Below are 6,392 nucleotides of genomic sequence, written 5' to 3' on the forward strand. Positions count from 1 at the left end.
TTGGTAATTTTTCAGCACTATGACACACAGTTTGATCAGTTGTCACTGGTACTTTGATTCTCATTTTTTAGTTTGGAACAATGCTGACATTTCCTGCTAGCTTTTTTTAAAAACAGGATAATACCTAATTTATAAATTAGAAGTAGTAATCAGATTACATTATATCTAATTGCAATAATTCTGCATTCAAAAGCTTTTTTTCCTCTTTCGCTTATAGCTTTACATCCTCATTTTTATGATGATTTCTTAAAAGCTTTTAAGTAATGAAATAAAACAAGTTACTACTTTCTAGCTCATGTTTAAACCTGACAGTGAGGTTTCCTTTATTTCAATATCAATATCCTAATCACTTTATGACTTACCACGTGTAATTTATTCTTCAGTTATTTTTGTAATATGTTTATATATACATAAATATATGTATACTTATATATATGTGTAGATATATATACACACTGTGTATACACACACACTCTGTTGTGTTTGGGTTTCCACTTTACATTTTCTACAAAAAGAATAGCTAAAGAAACTCCACAAAGATGGTGTATTTGGAGTGAAAATTGTTGTTTATATTGCAATGTATTTCTATAAGCACAGAGGGAAATTTACACTCTAAATCCCACACTGTAGAACAGCGCAAACTTCGGTGTCCATGTATTTTTTTGACAGGTGACATACTGAATTTGTTTTCCAGATTAATATTTAAATTTTACATAATTACTATGAATTATTAAAACAAAAAAAATGTTTCTGACTTGCTGTTATACACGGTATGAATAAGAAGAATAAACCTTGTATAGTCTTGTGTCGTTTCCCTATAATTGTAGGATTAGGCTCAGGGCTAAGGACTGGGGGCTTTACTTTTCTTCCCTAGCTTTTACAAGGTGGCAAAAATGTAAAGAATAATTTCCAGTCTCAGGCTGATAGTCTTCACGAAAGGCCTGAACGCTTTAGGAAATTACTACAATTATTTTCTACTTCGGTGTTAAAAATGCACCATAACGGGTTAAGTCGCTTCTTTGCCTTGTGGAACAAAACCTCCTTAGAAATTAATTCAAGTGGCCTTGTAAAACTGTAAAATCGAAGTGTGGCCTTCGGGCTCGCTTTTGGCTAGCGGGGCGCCCGTGGATGCTCGGCGGCCGCGGGTGCGTGTACGCCCGCGGGGCTCCGCCGCCGCTACGAGCGGGAGCACTTGAAAAAGGGGGAGAGGGAAAAAAAGAACAAAACAACCAACGGGGGGAAAAAGGGAAAGGACAGCAGCATCCCAGATCCCACTCCCCGCTGCGCCCCGGCCCGGCCCTTCCTCGCACCCTGCCCTGCCCTGCCTTGCCCCGGGGCCGCGGAGCGGAGCGCGGCCAGAGCCTTACCTGGCGCCGCCGCGCTCTCCGCCCCGCTCCGCCCCGCGCCCGCTGCTCAGGGAGCGGGGCCGCCCAGCCTTCATCCGGTAACTCGTGGCAACGGCAGCCCATGGCAACGGCGGAGGGGGAGCCGGGCCGGGGGCGGCCACAGCGCTGCAGCAGCGCTCCCGGCCTCCCTTCTCCCCTCCCTCCTTCCCTCCTTCCCTGCCTCCCTGCCGCCCCCGCGGAAGGAGGGGCCGTGCCGCTCCGCGCCCGCCGCCGGCCGCCAGGGGGCGCTGTGCGCCAGCGGGAGGCGCCGCCGGGTGGGGGCCGGGGCGGAGCGGGCGGGGCCCCGCGGCGGGAGCGCGCTCCGCGGGCGCGGCTCTCCGCAGGGGCGGCCCAGCGTTTTTGGGTAATTTCTGGGTTTTCCTGCTCCTCGCCGTCTCCCCCGTGCCTGAGCCCTCCCGCAGCCGCGCAGCTCCTCAGCCAGACGAAACAGGGAGGCGCCCACCGCGCTGGGGAGGGGCGCAGCCGGCGTAGCGGGGGCATCGCCTGCCGCCCCACGGGAAAGCCCCCGTCGCCCTCCGTGCACCGACCCGCACAGCTCCGCCGTATTTTGAAAGCACATGTTACTGTTTATTAATTAATGTGTTTATATTTTTATACAAAGGCAATTAGGGCCCCGCGCAGAGCCCAGGTGTGACATTTGCCGGCCTCGGTGGCAGGCAGGCTGCTCTTAAATGGAGGCCTTTCTGCGGAACAGCGAGAGCCAAAAGGTCTTGTGTCACCCGGTTATGTAAGACACAATCGCGCCTCAAAATGCACAATGAATCGGGAAGGATTTATGTAATTAATTGACCAGTCTTAACCTGTTATCGTGATGTAAGGAATTTGGAACTCATTAATTTGGGCCCTGACAGATTTCATATTAGAGCTGGCAAATATGGATTGAGCCTCTTATTCTTGTAGCAGCTGGAATTTCCATGACAGTGAGGATTAGTGAAGAAGACCTATTGCTCAAGTCAAACTGCCTCTTTTGTAATCAGCAGCCCTGCTCTGCATTAAAGGGGTAATGGGAAAGAGGAAAAAAAAATACAGAGAGAAAAAAAAAAGGAGAAATGTATTCATGGATGGAGCACAGCAAAGGGAGGGGGAAGACGGATTTATCCTGGACAGCACAGGCACCAGAGTGGGGTTTTCCCAGCTCCGTGGCAATGAAAATGCCACAAAGGCAGCCCTGGGATGGTGGAAAGGCAAAGTGCCTGCAGGACAGGTCTGTGATGTCACCATAGGCCTTGCTGCCTCTTGGGCTGATCTTCAGATGGACCCTCCCAGGAGCCACTGAGCACTTGGGGCCACAGTGTCAGAGGTTCTGGGAACAGGGTCTGGGCTGCCAAGAGCTGCAGGCATTTAGGAAAAGAAGGGTTTGGTTCATAATCCTGGAGAAGGCAGGACTGGGAGGTACCTGTAAAGACAGGTACTGTGACACCCCCACAGCCTGGATTGTGACGCCCTCCCTCATGGGGAAAGGGATGCTTAGGATGGGTAAGAGATCCCAGGACAAGGGCAGGCCTCCATGCAGCCATGGCAAGGGTGACTGCACATTATATGCCTCAAGTTCCCCAGTACAAAGACAAGAAAAAGTCCCTTTGTCTGCTGCTTTGTGACAACCTCTCTGTTCAGTTTTTCGTGGTGCCTGGCTGGGGAGTGCCCTCATCCCATTATCATTTCTTGGCATTGATGTGGTAGTAATAACATTGAGTGCAGTCTGTATGGAAACAGTCTAGGAGCTTATATTTTCCCTCCTGGCAACCTGTTAATGACTGCCCTGGTAGTGAGTACAGTTGTTAGCAATGACATTAAAAGGTTTTCATGAGGCCTCATCATATTTCTTCATGCTAAGTGTTTACCTAGTCTTGTGATAAACGCCATGCAGAAATGGAGGAGTGTTTTTCCTTTTCTCATTTTTTCCTTGCTTTATGCCATTTGGCACTTGAACATTTCCTCTTCACAATTGCTTAGATCCACCATTTGCTGCTGTGAGGAGAAAAGTCGTAAAACATGTATGGACAGCAAAGCCACAATTGTTTGCAAAGACTGCAAAGTCAAATGCTGATTTTAAAAACCCCACAGCTAATAAGGCATATGTGGCTCTTATCCTCTGGACATCTTCGACCATATACATATTGGCCTTGATGTGTAGGGATAATTTATGAAACCTGGCACTAAAATGTATTCAGTCCTAAATTTGGGCCAATAATCTGGATCATAGCTTTGATCTTCTTGCTGTAAAAACAAACCAAAACAAAACAAAAAAATCAGACCAATAGATTGCAATTGGATTGTTCTCCTTCAAAGAATGTATTTTGTTTTACTGGCTCCTGATACATTAAAAAATCTTGACACATGTCAACTATCTCATATTTTCCAAAAGGTAGGGAATGATTTATTGTTTATGACAATCTACCCAACTCAACCATTGTCTCACTCAGTTTATCTTTGCTTTTCTGATGATTAGGAGGAGCAAACCACCCAGGTACTGCTGCAGTTGTAGGTTTTGTCCAAATGTTCCTTTTGTTAAAATGTTGATCAGGCACATCTAATTTCCATGCTAAATGTACCAGCATATGTCTGAGTTTAGAATTATTTCAAACAGCAATAGAAACATTTTAAAGTTTAAATGGATACTGTAATTACAAGTATTTGCACGTTCTCTGATTTCTTCCAATAGTTATATTTAAAATATGTGTTAGTGGTAGAACTTTCCTATGATACCCATGATTTTGAGTGCTTGCAAAATTACTTCTAGTATCTGATCCTTTTTTTTTTCTTTTGTTTTCATTTTTTGGCTTGTAGATAAGAAAACAGTCATCAGATGAGATGAATATTTTGTCAGATTCTTACACTATTTTTATTCTTTGGTGGTTATTCAGAAGGCAAGGAAAAATTATACAGAAAAAAGCCCCACAGTTAGGCCTTCTGAGCAAAAATGTATTTGCTTCAGATATTTTGTTACTTGGAACAATACCAGAGGACTGATTTGGTCTTTGTGCAGATACTAAATGCAAATTTCACAGTAAAAGTGGTTAAGACGTATCAAGCACTGATTCAGTTGAAGTCCATGATAAAAACTTTGTGCTGCTTGTGTGGGGGTTAAAAAATTCTGGTTTCTGAATGACGCTGAGATTAAAAATAGCATTCTTGTTGCAACCAATAGGTGGCCTTTATTAATGTGCTGCAGTAATTTTTTTCCCGAAAACAGAAAAATGTCTGTTTTGACATAGAGAACATCTTAAAACAGTCATTTCAAATACTGTGATTTTTTTTGTTTCTGAAAGACAATATATAGGTGAACTTCTGGGTTTATTTCCTATTTTTGGTGTACTTATGTTAAGTCATGGGTCTTCATAGGCTCATAGAATGGGTTGGGTTGGAAGGGACATTAAAGTTCCACCCCCCCTGCCATGGGTAGGGACACCTCCCACTAGACCAGGTTGCTGAAAGCCCCATCCAACCTGGCCTTGAAAACTCCCACAGATGGGTTGTCAACAGCTTCTCTGGGCAACCTGTTCCAGTGTTTCATCAACCTCACAGTAAAGACTATCTTCCTGATATCTAATCTTAACCCACCTTCTTTCAGTTTAAAGCTATTTCCTTTGTCCTACGGGATCAATAATAGTGATGATAAAGTGGACTACAAAGTCTATTCTTTCCTTTTTCATGTTCATGCTTTCAAAATGCCATATATTTCCAGTTTCTAAGACCTCTCATGAGTTCTTATTTCCTGTTATTTCACAGTTAATGAAAACGGTTTCAGAAGAACAGTATCTCCTTGTGCTTCAGAAAGAGAGTACTTGCGATTTTTCTGAAGTCACTCCTCTGAGCCAAGTGTCAGAAATCCTGATTCTGTTTTGTTTCCTGTATAAGCAATACATTCTTAAAAGGTTTCTGCAAGGAAAAGGCAGTCAGCAGCCATAGGTGGCCAGGGCTCTTAAAAGTCTGGGTCAGATGAGGATGTTAACAACTTGAAAATGCAGCCCTGAGTTATTCATAACACTCCTCACTTATGCCTGTATGAGGTATTTTAGCAGCTTATTCTTTGACCTATGCATTTCTGGACATACAATTAGTTTTTGGAGTTGATTGGTTTTTGATAAATTTTCGGCTTGTGTTTTTATCCCTGTGTGTGGATAAGAACAGCCAGTGTAGGGCTGAGAGCTGGGCAGGTCTCCCAGGAGAGAGGCACCACCCTAATCCTGTCTTGCCCCTGCAGTCTGGCAGCCCCTATCCAAGAGCAGATTCAGAGTGCCAGGACCTGCTTGTTTCACCCAGTTCTTACTTTTCTTGAAGGCAATGGCTGTCAGGCAGTAATGTAGAACTTGGTCTGACCAGCACTCATCCCATGAAATTGGGCTTTAATTAGAATCCTCAGTGTGGGGCAGGAGTTCACCCACAATGTTCATTCCTGTGTTCCCATTTGTGTCTGCACAACACTTTTTACTTTCGATGGTCATTTGAGAGCTTTGTGTGTTGAACGATGCGATTGAGGTGCGAGAAGTGTGTGGGTAGCTTTTCTTAGAAGCTAGTACTGACCTAGGGAGTTTGGTTCCTAACAAATTTAGTTACTCTGACTCACTGACTGAAGAAGCCTATCACTCCCCTGATGTGCAAGAGCCTTGGGAGCCCTGGTCCTAGGACAGAAAAGAAGCCATATGAATGCCCGCCTTGGGACATCCTTGTAAGCCCAAGAAGTAACTTTGTTGGAAGAGTAACCTCTTTATATAAGAAAGTTTCTTAATTTTTGGCAAGAAATGCCCTCTAAGTGCTGTTTATATGAATATTTTTTATTACTATTTCCTGCTCTCTAAGAGGCTCAAGACTGTTGCTGCTTCTAATGATCTGAGGCGTTGGGAGAGGAGGTGGGATATGAGTGTCTGTCCATAAAAATGCTGCCAATTTGGTCACACACAAAAAGAAGTCTGAAAGCAAGTTTGGCTCCTGGATGGTTTGAGTTTTGCTGGGAAATCAACATCCACCTTGGCACCAGAGTCCACA

This window comes from Camarhynchus parvulus, chromosome 2 (genome assembly GCF_901933205.1).
Source record: "Camarhynchus parvulus chromosome 2, STF_HiC, whole genome shotgun sequence".
In the NCBI taxonomy this organism is placed as follows: Eukaryota; Metazoa; Chordata; class Aves; order Passeriformes; family Thraupidae; genus Camarhynchus; species Camarhynchus parvulus.